The sequence below is a fragment of the Sinohyriopsis cumingii genome, chromosome 1 (assembly GCF_028554795.1).
Source record: "Sinohyriopsis cumingii isolate HCF-2022 chromosome 1, ASM2855479v2, whole genome shotgun sequence".
Taxonomy (NCBI): Eukaryota; Metazoa; Mollusca; class Bivalvia; order Unionida; family Unionidae; genus Sinohyriopsis; species Sinohyriopsis cumingii.
This window is the reverse complement of record NC_142961.1, coordinates 65,308,484-65,322,927: the sequence shown is the minus strand read 5'-3', so window position 1 is coordinate 65,322,927 and position 14,444 is coordinate 65,308,484. Positions and strand designations below refer to the sequence as shown.

General features: G+C 36.3%; 1 protein-coding gene across 13 annotated transcripts in view; it reads right to left on the bottom strand.

Moving 5' to 3' along the window:
- The window catches only part of LOC149807017 (polypyrimidine tract-binding protein 1-like), a 204,118-nt gene that overhangs the window by 107,293 nt on the left and 82,381 nt on the right, over positions 1-14,444 (bottom strand). The window contains exon 1 of one of the 13 annotated variants that reach the window (XM_089960784.1): positions 6,673-6,724. The exons of the other annotated variants lie outside the window; for them this stretch is intronic. The gene's annotated coding sequence lies outside the window, so the exon portion shown is untranslated. Of the gene's footprint in view, positions 1-6,672; positions 6,725-14,444 lie in introns of those variants that run through there. 13 annotated transcript variants of the gene reach the window in all.

The following is a 14,444-nucleotide window of genomic DNA, read 5'->3' as shown; positions in this document are numbered from 1 at the left end:
TTCATGCTGAACTTGCCTACTGTCATATTACCTGCATGTGGTGTTAGAGCTGGGATTCAACTAAACACAAAGGTGAGCATTATCAATATGTAAATTCAACAAATCCACTTCTACACGATTTATAGATTGTAAGTAAGCAGTGGCAAACCCTGCATTAAGATATCACTCCTTCACAGTGATACCATGTCTAAAACAGATACCTTCTTGGGAAAACTAATTACAAAATGATGAGATATATAGTAGCAACCTCCTTTACAAGGGTATTTTTGCCTCGATAGAAAGGTGACAATTATTTTTTGACAAAAGTACAAATATTTCTTCATCCATTATAAGCTGCTTCCAAGTAAAGCTCACTTTATACGACTGCATGCAACTAATACAAAATTAGAACAAACCTTTCAATTCCAATTTTAATTATCACTTGCTAAAGAGAACTAAATCATAAAAATAAAATACTGTATGGAAAATGCATTATATTAATGAGAAATTGACAACATATGATTCAATTTGTGTTAATTGCTTATTGAACACCCTGTATTACCTACAGGGAGACCCGATTCATGCCATTATCATTAACACTAACAGGCAGCCAGCTATTCATATTGCATGACAATAAAAGTAATTTCCATAAATTTTCAAATTCCAAGCTGCAATAAAAGGTGTCCTAGATTAAACCATTTGCCTAGCATATGATATTGATTGCAAAGTGCCTTGTTGACAGCTGGTCTTGTCACATCTGAATGCCTGCAAACAAGGTCATTCAAGGTGTACAAATTCTAAAATAAATTCTAATGCAAGCTAGGCCATGGACACATTAAGATGCTATATTCAATTTTATGAACATTCAGGTCTTTCAAAAGTATAGTTATTCCTGAAATACCCAGGTAACCGGTCATTAACAATGCAGTTTCCTTGAAACATTTTGACTATTGTCTTAGTAAGTGCACGGTAACCTCTTGACCAAGGAATTTTACAAGCATGCGTGATTTCATAAGGTATTAACCAAGGGAAAGTATTACCAAAGTATTGTTGGACATAAAAAGTGACATTCTAGATATGGAAACTGGCCACTGATTGATATTATCACTTGTTGTGACCTTGACCCCAAAAGGGTATGACTTGGTATACAAGACACTGTTAAATTAGATACAGAACAGGGCAAAGTTTCATTAAAATATCTTCATTGGTTCAAAAGTTTTACAAATACATGTAAAGAGGTCACTGATTTATATTTTTCCCTTGCCATGACCCTCTTAAATAAATATAGTGGTTTCAAGTTATCATCTGGACAAGAAGACAAGTCAGATTTACATCGTCCTGTCCTACGACCCTGACCTTGACAAAGGAAGCATAGCAATGGCAAAAAACACTATATATATACTATATACAAGATAAATAACTAGCAAAAGTTGTCTGGAGTGGATTAAAATTTATACTCCATACAAGGATTGTCATGTTTACCCCGACCCAGAGTAGCCCAGTTCAAACATGTATAATCAAAGTAATTCTGACAGGCCATTGTTTGATGTTAAACATTGCCGAAGGCTAGCACTAATCCCTTACGTAAGATTGTTGTAGCTAGACGGGAAGAACCGGACATCGGAGTTGCGAAGTCACAGACAGCCAATTATCACCTAGGTGTCGAACTGTTTTCCAAGATCAAAAGAAGTTGCCTGAAGAAGTGAGAGTGTCTTAACTTCTTTCCCTGCAAACAGACAGACAGGTTGAACTGGCCGCTACGACGATTGGACAGGGGCAGAGCGCCACCCAATCAGAATCGAGATAGGGGAGAGACCTTGATTTGGGTAGAATGATATCCCCGCGTCTCCTGGCAAGAGTTAGTTCGCTGAGAGAAATTACCCAGACAAGAGGTTAGCGTAACTCCGTATAGCCATTCGTTATTGGCGGGAAAAATCTTAAAGCAGGAAATTCTAAGTAGAAAGCTTCAAATAAGGAAGCTTTGAGGGACAGACCAGTTAAAGTTTGGTCCCGTAGTCTCGGATAGAGAGACGGAGGAAAGGAGAAGAAAGGAGAAGAAGGTGAAGTTGAAGTCTGGGAGCGAAATTGGAGGAGGAGATAATAGAGAGGGAAAGGAGAAGAAAGGAGAAGTTGAAGTCTGGGAGCGAAATTGGACGAGGCTATAGTAGAGAGGGAAACAGAGACAAAGGAGGAGTTAGAGGAACGGAAAGAAGGAAGGAATCAGCGGGAAAGAAATAGATGAGTAGATGCAAGGACAGGGGGAAAATCGAACTCACACTGTAAATCACGGGATAAATTAGGCTGTCACTTGGTCGAGGGAAAGACGAGTGATTGGAAGTTATCGTTTTAAATTATCACATTCATTAAATTGTTATTGATTGAATTTCATCTTCATGTTCTCTATAATTTAACCGTCGGCATTGCTGACTGGGGCTCAGAGCTGTAAATCTACATCGTCACTAATTTAACTTTCTAACCTAATGAGCCAGGGTGGAACTTTCATCATAATTTAATTAAATTATATTGGAAGAACCCCACCCCAATACGTCAGAACGCCACAAGGATCAAGTCACTGATTTACATTTTCTTTGCACTTATCTTACCCTGGTTTGCAAGCATTATGTCTATGATATGTAACATGTCATTAGTTATAATATACACCTGGGCAGAGTTTCATTAAAATATCTTTGGTGGTTAAAAAAAAACTTATACTCTGGACAGGGATACAAGTCACAAAATTACTTATTTCTTTGCCATGACCTTGATCTTATGAAAGAAGGTGTGGCTATGGCATGTGACACACTGTCAAGCTATGATACATACTTGACTCAAGTTTCATTAAAATATCTCAAGTGATTCAAAACTCATATTCTGAACAGGCATTCAAGTCACAAAATTATGTTTACCTCTGCTATGACTTTTACCTTACCTTAGTAAGTGGAATGACTAAGGTACACAATACACCATCTACACATACAATATAATGGTTTCATTAAAGTATCTGCAGACTTCACAAGTAATACTCCAGAAAAGAATAAAACAGAACTGCATTTTCCGTTGCTTTGACCTTGCAATGGTGAATGTGTCTATAGATGGATAGAGAGACAATGCATGCAGTATTATGTTACACTCAACATAAAAATTCCATGTAAAAATTCGTATCTGTTCAGCTTTCCAAAAGAAATGTCCTTGCATGTGTGCATTCTCTGTTTACAAATTACATATCATCAACAAGAAATGTATAGTGTTCCCTCATACCATAATCAACATATCTCCACTGTGCACTTGAAACAATTCTTACTCGAGTGTATTTTATGCTGGGAAAACCCATAATTAAGCACATATGGATAATGATATAAACAAATGTCTCATCACTCATATGCAGTTACTACTGTGTGTATTTTGGAATTTTAACATAGCTTTTAAAAAATTTCAGTCATATTGCTACGATGTCTGCAGTGTGGCAGTTTATAGTGATGTCTAGCACTGGGGCATCATGCCGCAGACATGTAGCATGATGTCCCACCCAGTCACATTATCCTGACACCAGGCCAACCAGTCCTAAAACTAACCTCTTAATGCTGAGCGCCATGCGAGGCAGCTGGTAGTACCATTTTTATGTCTTTGGTTTGACTCGTCCGGGGATTGAACCTACGATATCCCACATCCGAGGTGGACGCTCTAACCATTAGGCCATCAGAGTGGTCTGCATGTATTACTACTGTACACAAGTTAGCTCCTAATGTCTATGTTGTGAGCTCTCCACTTAGGAGATACATTTCCTTCTGATATGAATCTATCATATAAAACATCAACACTATTTAAGCCAGGAAGTTAAGCGGTAATGAGACAATATGTATGCATACTAACAAAAGGCCCAAGGGGGGAATGAAAAGTGTGAAACACACAGTTGCTACATAATTGTCAATTAATGTTAATGCAGTTCCTCATACAGAGTGACCTAGTGAAGCATAACGACAAATTCATACAATAAAAATTGTCCGTTGAAGTTTCAAGTGCCCTGGGTGACTAGACCCTGGTTGACAACTAAGAAACTGTTCATAGCTTCACCCATAAACTATATGCATTTACTTGGTATTAGATATGGAGTCTCTAGAGTGATCACATGCAAGTGCTTATTGACAGATTGAGACATACTGCAACTGGTCAAATCAAAACCTCATTTGGTCTTTGGTTAGGTGGGCTAATGACTTACAAGAATATCACAACATTCTACACAGAATTTATAGCGTGTGCCTGGAATCTAGACATGTGTGGTTAGTAATGAATATTTAACTCAATAACCCCTGGCGCTGCATTTACGTGGCAGGAGGTAGTAGCCTACTGCTGAGCTCTGTAGAGTCAAGGTCATGTATGATACACTAAAGTGGGTGGTATTATAGAAAGGTAGACCGATGTAGCTCTAGAATGATACCAAATAATTTGGAAGCTCTAGTGCACTACACAATGCAGAGGAAAAAACCTAATTTTTGGACCCGATTTTTTCCACTCAAAATTCGCCCATGGTCGGAATCCAATTTGTGTCTGGATATAATTTAGATTTTTTGGCCTCAGATCCAAGGCAGACTGGTCTGAACTGCACACAGACAGATGAACCTTTGCAAAAAGTAGGATAAGGTGGTCATTTGGAATAAAGAGTCGTCTTAATACAAAAATGATGAGTCAGTGAAGCAAAATAAAAAAAAAAGGAACTCCAATATTTACCCTTCTGCACATGCGCGAGCGAAATAGCCAATACAAAATTATGTTTCTAACACACCATGGCATTAGGTTAATGAGAAATCACTTGAAGTCGATGTATTAGGATATATTCAGAAATAGCCCACACAATGTATTTCTTACTCACATTTCAGACGAAAACGACAAAAACCTCCAGGGGTTAATGAGTTAAAGAGAGTTTTCGCCAAGAAGGGAGTGGTGCATTTATCAAAGCATGTGTATTATATCATAGGCTCAAAAACTATGAGTCTTGATGCAGGTGATATGTCAGCCATACATAAAATACCTAGATATCAGAAGTGGGTGCAGAAAGTCAGAATTAAGTAAAATGTGGAATTTTGTCAAAGTTGAAAAGTAGCCCGCACAGATGGGTAACATTAGGTGTGTTGATTCCATTAACTGCTGCCAATATTAGTACATGTACCTTGGCAAACTTCATGACATAAAGATAAGATCTTTAGTTGGATCAGCACTATCATCATTACCATTACTTGTACTTGTTACCTGTTTATAATAATCATTGCCTGGAGCAACTATAGCAACAGATACAGCAACAGAGAATCAGCTGTTGCCACATTGTCTGAAGCCCTGAAGGTACGGACTGCACAGCATAGTAAACCAAGCTGCATCCAACAGCTATATCAATCGATCTTCTTTCATTAAAACTTGCTAGGAGCCACCTTTTAATCTGATTGTAGTCACAAGTGACAATTGGGAATATACAATAAAATACACTGATTTGCTAAGCTGTAAGAACCATTTGTAAATGCATGTTTGATAAAGTGTACAACACTGATATCTACAACCACATTGATCACAATCAATCCAAGTTTCTTGAATACTACCTGGTAGTAAGATCTGGCCAATTTAATTTTAACACACATGCATACATTCTCTCCAGATTTTGACTATTTTCAGTTTGGAATTTCTAAATCTTCCAAGAATCTGTCTTGATCTCTTAAAGGACAAAACATCCATTGGTATAATATGAAGCACTTAATATGTACTTTATCATCTGACAGTTATCCTCTATCCTCAACTAGTCAACACTTTCTTTAGTGTCTAACAGCTTGCATTCAAGTAATGCTGCCATCTAAATCTTCTGATGATATAAAAGCTCCTCAAAAAACAAAAGTTTATGATCAATACCAAAATAAATGTTACCAGGCAGGCAAAACAGCAATTCTTCTGCCAAAATTTCCAAGACTTTCTATTCTATATTGTATTGAAAATAAATGTAATGTTCAACAGCTGAACAATGAACATGCATTTATTCAGACAGCCAAAATATAATCCAACAAAAGTTCTCTCTCAAAAGACAGAAGGAAAAATCTAATTAAAGAATTTGGAATATCTTTGCAGATGTAAATATTCTTCTTGACATGGGCATAAAAAATATATTAAAACATCTACCTCAATCACCTGTAACAAATATTGAGCAGCATTTAAAATATGAAAAATGACTTCTTGTTTTAGACTTGCAAGAACAAACTTGAATGATTAATATGTGTATTAAAAGTAAAAACTCATCATCTTCTAGTAAAAAAGACTCCTGTAAGCACCCACAGAAAAAGTCACTTGTTCAAGGGGTGGGGGTAGCAGTTATGTCTGACATTTTTCCCATACAAAGGAACCAAGAAATTTAATTATGGATACATGCTGCTATTAGTATTAAAATTAGGTGCACTAGTATATAAAACTTTAAAATATGCATAGCCAAAATCTAATTATAAAAAGGAACACATTTGCTGATTCACTGGAATATAAAAATAAAAGTGTTACGAACTATCTTATTAAGGTGATTGTGTATCAACACTAGTATGACCTAATATACTTCCATGGTAACACTCCCAACCAATCCTGCAACACATACACTAAACAGAGACAGAGACAGAAGTACATGAAGTCAATACTTTACCATGGTCAGTCCATAGTCTTAGATTGATATGTTACCTCCTGTTCCTGACAATCCCAAAATCCCCTGGTTTAAATGGGCTGGAACTAGGAAATTCTAATGGCTGGCAGTGTCACTAATATTGATCTACACTTTTGCACCTTATCACTGAAGCTGGGGTTCTTTCACACATTTGCTGCATTTCCTGCAATCCTCTTACGTAATGCTTTTAATGCTTGGCACTCTGCAGCACTTTCAAACAAACACTAACTTTCAAGATGACAAGTAACAAAATGATGCTGTTGCGCAGCCAGTGCCAGATGCTAGGGTGCAGGTGGCACATGCCCCGAGCCAATCTATTCATGGAGGGCCCTGGTTGCCATAAATAAAATTACAGGTGTTAAAATATACCATACATAAGTAAAAACATCTAATACTTCACCTCATATAGCTATTTTGATTATACACCTACAATGAGCAGTTTAAGGACAACTTTCAAGGTGCATTTCTAGATCTATATCTGAATTGATATGGGACATCTCGAAGCCATCGTCCGCCCCTGTATGCAGCATGACTTAGGAGACGTCAGTCTGAGTTTCCTCTGATCCTTGCTACCACATTTTTTGTATTTGGACATTATGTTTGGGGGTAGGGTCAGAGTTCACTGCCTATCAAAAAGTTTGAATTATTCTACACAATTGGGTCTCAGCATATGGTAGCCGCTTTCTAGCCAGCCAAGCAAACTTTTCAATAGGCAGTTGACTCTGACCCAACACCCTAACATATATGTCCAAATATCACAAATGGCGTGGAAGGGTAAGAGGAAACTTGGACTAAGGAGACATTTTCTGAATGTTGCCAAAAAGTTCAGTGTTGCTTTCAAACACTGAACTCAATGAGAGGAGCAAAAATAATATTTCCAGTCACCTCCATCATGATTTTTTTTTAAAAAGCATTAGAAGTATGTTTTTATAATAAAACCACCTCCTTACTTTGTATTAGTTATAATTATCCTAATTAAACATATGATCTAATAATAATTATTAACAATAGTTGGCATACTTTTGATGTGGTGCCAAAATTGTCATAAAAATAAAGTAAATGAGATGAAGAAAATACGGTACCCGTGTGTGTGTGTGTGTGTGATTTGGATTTTAACATAACTTTAACAATTTTTTCAGTCATATTGCTACAATGTCTGCAGTGTGGCAGTTTATAGTGATGTCTAGCACTGGGAATTGTGCTGCAGACATGTAGCATCATGTCCCACCCAGTCATATTACCACGATACCAGGCCAACCACTGACATCCTAATGCTGTGCGACAAACGAGGTAGTTGCTATTACCATTTTTGTAAGTCTGGGTATGACTCATCCAGGATTCGAACCCACAACCTCCCACATCTGACACAGACACACTAACCACTTAGGCCACCAAAGCAGCCCATATCCTTTGGTTACTTCTCCATAATTTTTCCAAAAGTTGGTATTGACCCAAATATCTTCATATCATATTTGGCCACCATATATCCAACAGTTATGTTTCCAAGAGTTGTCAAAATTTTTGGTTTCACTGCCTTTAATTTTCATCGAAGAATAAACAATTCAATTAACTTTAGTACCATTCATTTTAGTCTTTAATAAATCTTAAATGGTTTTGCTGTAGATAAGAGATGTGTTGTGTTGTGATGTGATCTGCATTTTTAACCCTTTACCTCATGCAAGCATCCTTGGACACCTCTACTACATTCGCATGGAAGCACCTTTTAATGCCTCTGCTCCATTCGCATGGAAGCGCCTTTTGACATCTGCTGTAAACATCAGCCATTTTTAAGCCGGTTTTTGTAGCACCACCTTCGAGGAAAACCCCCTATTTGATACTACATTCATTTCTGCAAATGACAATTACGTCAGATCACGTAGTCACTGTTTATGCTCTGGGTGATATCTGCTATTTAAAGTAACTGGGTCGTAATCTCCACTCTCCAAAATGGAGGTTGCGGATTTCAATCTGTACTGACACGAGTTCTCTCAAGATTTTAAAGCACATAAAAAATTCTTCCGCGAAAAATAATTATACAGCTATAACAATCGGACTTTACTCTTAAATTTTTCCACACATAATAAATGTGTACCAAAAATGTAAAATGGTTAAAATTGCTGTTAAATGTAACATACACTATATTGCTTAACAGTTAATAGGCAGGCCTATGCATATGGAGTCAAATAGGTAACAGGTGTTCTATTTATAGCACGCTGCACTTGGTAACTATGCTCTATGAGGTAAAGGGTTAACGTAGCTTTAACAATTTTTCAGTCATATCGCTATGATATCTGCAATGTGGCAGTTTATAGTGATGCCTAGCACTGAGGCATCATGCCGCAGACATGTAGCATGATGTCCCACCCAGTCTCATTATCCTGACACCAGGCCGACCAGTCCTAACACTAACTTCTTAATGCTAAACACCCAGCAAGACAGCTGTTAGAACCATTTTTGTAAGTCCTGTAGATAAGAGATATGAAATTATGTTAATTTTAAGTTCATGCAAGTTGTATCACACACACACACAGTCAAACCTGTCAATAGCAGTCATTAATGGAAAAAGGCAAAATTGGCAGTTGTACACAGGCGACTCATATACACAGCTTCATCTTTAAAATTTATTTTTAAAGAAAAAAATACAATGAAGAATGTCATTATTATTACGTTATCAAGATTATTTTACGTGCACTGTGCAACAAAATCTTAAGTATAAGTTGTTCTGTTCCAAATACAAGTTCTACACAAAATTACTATATCCTGCTCACTTTAATCCACCCTTGAAATGAAAAAATTGTATACCACTCTTAGTTTCCTCGTGCTATCATAAACAATGTCTGGATTAGCCAGTTGCTCAACTTGCCAAGATTAAAAGACTTTCTGCTCATGTGTGATGCCTGTGCTTTAAGTAAGACTCAAAAGAAGCTGTTGACCCATGAACCAAAAGTTCACCTGTCTTCAGACATATTTTGAATATCTAGTGACACCTGACTCGACACGTTTTGAATACTGAATGACCCCTGACCCTAATGAAAAGGGACATAACTCAATATTTCTTCTCAAAGATAAATATTTTTTTCAAAGATAGCTTTAATTTACAGGTTAATTGATGGCGATATCTAACTATACCTGTCACAATGGTACATAAACTGATTTCCATTTCTGTTGCGACAACTACTTTCCCACCATCCAGTAAACAAATTCCTTCATCCTCTCCTTTAAAGTTACAAAAATGCCTTGCTTTTGAAGCCCACATGTTGACACTGAGTTTGGCTGGATTACCTTAAGTACAATCAAGATATGAACCCCTTACAGGTTTCCCATGATGAGCCTTTATCTAAACAATGCCTTGTTCATCAAACAAGACAAGTGTTTAATCTGCATACTGAGCAGCCACTGCTGCTATGTTCCAGTAATTGCTTAAGGCTGGGTGAAACCTAGCTACGATGTCGTAGCCTCAACTTGATTTGTTGTGGTTGAGGCTACAAATTGATCCCATATCATGTAATGGAGCAAAACAAATCATCACTAAAGTCAGAAAAACAAACAGTGTAGAAATCAACTACATAAGTATAATCATGTTGTGAAAGAAGTTTGGCTTATTTTGAATTTATTAAGCCCTTATACGATAAAATAAATTGGCATGGTTACACTAACCTCATTCTGTCTGCCATGACAGATAACGCGAGACTCTCACCGTTACCTCTTTTCTACGTAAAGCTTGCCAAATCATATTTGGATATTCTACGCTATATTATTATCAATCAAGTGCGAATAATCGCTTCTTGGTGAAATTTCAAAGTTGCCGATAAACTGTATTTACTTTTAATGCGAAGAATTTCTGACTCAAACGGCGCCAAATTTTTACTAGGATTTGTTTACATTTCCAAATAAGGCATCAATTCCTTATATGGCACACAAACAAACGAGGCTGAGAACGGAAGTAATCATTATTTAAAATAATATGGCGGACGATCTAAACGAAAATATCGGCTAAAAAAGGTAAACGAGATTTTACAACTATTTCTACAATGATTTTCAATACTTCCTGTATTAAATAAGAGGACTACTCATTTTATTGGATTATATGCAAGGAATATGTTGAAAGTGTTATTATTAGGCTAAAAGAGTGCCAGGTGTGAATCACACCCGGCTTGCTCCATTAACACGTATATGCTCATGTTAGTACCCTGTCCACGAGGAACGAGTAAGGGTACTAATATTAGTACTAGGTGAAACCATTGTCTGGTTTGGATTTAACTAGCTGCTAACTGCAGAAGGCAGTTGACCATTAAGTACTGGGCATTTATATAGGAAATTTGTCTGGGTGGGGTGGAGAACTGTCCTTGTGACCAAGTAACTGCTGAACACAGGTGACATTTTGGACAGGTTTGACTATTCTTAATTTGTTGTACATGTATTTGCACCAGTATGTCAAAGTGATCATAAATGAAATTCTTTTCAGCCCAAACCAACTGTCAGTGCTGCAAGTTCTGGCATGAAAGTGAAAATATGTGCTGCTCACTTGGCTCTCTGCCATTAACTCTTACTCTTGTTCAGGTACTGTTGTTGCACATATATTAACCACCATAATGTACTTGTCTTAAATGTGGTAGTTCATAAGCACAGTATCAACTTGTGGACAACATGGTATCTGGTATCCACGTAAAGCAAATCAAAGCAATTATTTTCAAGTGATAGTTGATACGGACTTTTATATAATTAAAAAACATCCACTCCTTCTTACTGACACGTCTATTGAGGCTTGGTGATCTGGATCATCATGTTGGTGGAAATAATTGGTGTACATCATGGTCAAATTGCATTTAACATATTGACAAGAAAAGCTTGCTAATATGTTATAGCTAATGTGAAGCTACATCTAATTTTACACATATATGATTATATCTCCAAACCTACATTGTGTTGGAGTGGCAACGCAAATTTCATCCATGAAAATTAGCAAAGTTATCAAAACTGAAGAGCTATCAAGGTCTGAAACTTAACTAGTTTCTTCAAATAACTAAATTCTAAATTAGCAAAACTCACTATCAACACTTGATGTCCTTAATTTGAATAATGAAAAAGCAAAATCATGTATGCATCTTAGGCAGAATTTTTCAATAGCATCTATTATGTTTGAAGAAACTAGAAATGTGTTCACAGAACATGGCTGTCCCATCAAAATGCCTGAAACTGATCTAAACACATTTTTAAATGTGGTGCCATGGATGGATGGACTGACTGACAAGAGTAGTACAATTAACACCTGTAAATGTCATGCTGAGGAGGGGGTATAGTAACTGTTCAGCTTCAACTTCATGCTATGAAAAAAAAAATCATAATATTAATCTGTTTTTATCAATTTCTTAAGTGATATAAACATTCCTTCTGCAAGGTTTATTTACCTTTCATTTTTTTCTGGAATTATACTTTTTATTCTTTTAATTTAAATAATAACATGACTAATAATTCGTACAAAGTCTTTTCCTATGCAGTTTGCCTGCAAAAATGAAGCTGCATCCTACTGTTCTAAAGATGCAGATTGATAAACTATCAGAACTGTTGCCAAATGAAATGACTTTAATGTTTTACAAATTATATGATGTGCATTAATTTCAAGTTTTACACATGATTTCCATTTCACTGAGTACTGATTCATCTCCAGCCACTCACTACCATGAGTAAACAAGTTCAGTTCATAACAGAACAATGCAAGGGAGACAACTCCTTTTATCATATTCAATGTTCCAGTTTTAAATTCGACATTATCTGAAATTAAATGTTTTAATAATTTTTCATGAGGGAAAAAGTGGTACAATTAAAAAATATTCTAAATACATGTGTTCACACATATACATTAAAACTGCTTTTCTCTAATATAAACAGGTTATTAAATTTTGAATTATGCATATTTTTGGATGTTTTGGTGTGGTCTTTTCCTTCTGTGTGCTCACGTGCATTAACACTAAATTGCTTTCGTCAAAAGGTGCTCCCAAACTATTTTGTGAGCTGCACCATCAATCTAGCAACCCTGGCCCCAATCAGGAAAGTAGTGGGGACACACACACACAATTACAAGTTTATGTTACAGGGTTTCACATTTATGCTAGACTGGTCACCTATGGCTGGTAAACATGTTGGGGTACAAGTGTAATTATTATCCAAATTGCTGCTGATGCTCTATGTTATGGAGCAGAAATCTTTTTTCTTCTTTTAGTCACAATTATTTCGACCTTTTGACCCCAAAATCAACACGCTTCCTACTTACTATAATTATAAGCCATCCAGAAGCTCATAAAAAATACAAGGTATGCAATGTAAAACTGCAGTCATCATACAGAAAAGGAAAAGTTACATGACTGAGACCAAGAGTCACAGCAAAAAGGCTGGTTGACCTAGACAGTGCCCTATCAGCACCTATTATATGTACAAATGGAAAACACTGCAGTAAACATTTTGTTCATTACAAACCTCTTTTATCTGAAAGTAAAAGCCTAAATGAAGATTCAGTTTTGGGAAAGAAGCATTGCAATTAAAACAAAAAGCTTGAGAAACAAGCTTACTTCACCCTACCTTCATGATAGATCTTATGTGTGTTGAAATTGTGTCAAATCATGTTCTTGAAATTCATGTGTAAATATATATGTCCATCAATATGGATTTCTACTGACAGAGAGGGCCTTGTTCATTACTGAGAAATTCTGGAATTTAGGCAACACACCCCAAGGGACGCAATGGAAATGTTGGAGCCATGAGAGGTAAAGGTGGAGCCCACTGGTAGCCCCATGCACGTTTATCTTGCATGATATATTACCCATACTTTTCCAATACTAAAGACAGGTTGATGGAACACAAAATCTACCCTCAAAATTCACTAGGATGCACCCTGTAACTTGACATCAATATAGCTTTTAAAATGACCCAAAGTGCAAATAAATTCCTAGAGGATTTGTTTCACCCTGACAAGGGCTTACTAAAATCAGCAGGAGACATCATAGGAAATCTGGCCTACACAGAGAAATTCCAATACACCTGTATGGAGAGATGAGCTTTAGTTATGAAATGAAGTAATACTACTGATTTGCAGTTCATCTCCATAAAGACTTGCATTACCTGTAACATGCCTATTATATGACCTGTGATTAGAATGCTTTATACATCAAAATGAAGACAAGTTATACTTTATGCCAAAACTTCTTTACATTTAATGTATAAGAAATACTAATCATTCTAATATGAAATATTTTAAATTCACATTTTTTGGGCACCAATTTTTGTTGACTTGGTAGTTATTAAAAACTGCAAAATTAAATACCCAATGACCAAAGACAACACAGTGAAAAAAATAGCACTGTTCCTCAAATCCCCAATTTAGATACAAATTAAAATGTTTGCAAAACCATAGCAATTGATAAGCTAAAAACATAAATGAATTCAAAGTTATTGTCTTTTACTGAATATGGTTCTTTATGATCAGGCAAGTATTATTACATATAACAGATATTAAAGAAACATTGTAAATTCCCCATAACAGTAAAGGTGACAAAAGTTATCCAGGTACTCAGATACAAGCCCATTCATAATTACCTAGGCAATAAAATTAGCCATAGGGTACCCATTTAGTTAATGTAAAACAATCAAAGTTGATATCTGGTGACATCAGGAGTGAGGGAGACACAACATAACGAGTAGAGAAGAGGCTCGAGTCATGTGAGATTGATCCATCATATAGACCTTGGTCTACTGATCTTCATATTGTTGATGTGTGCAACCATCTGGCTATGTA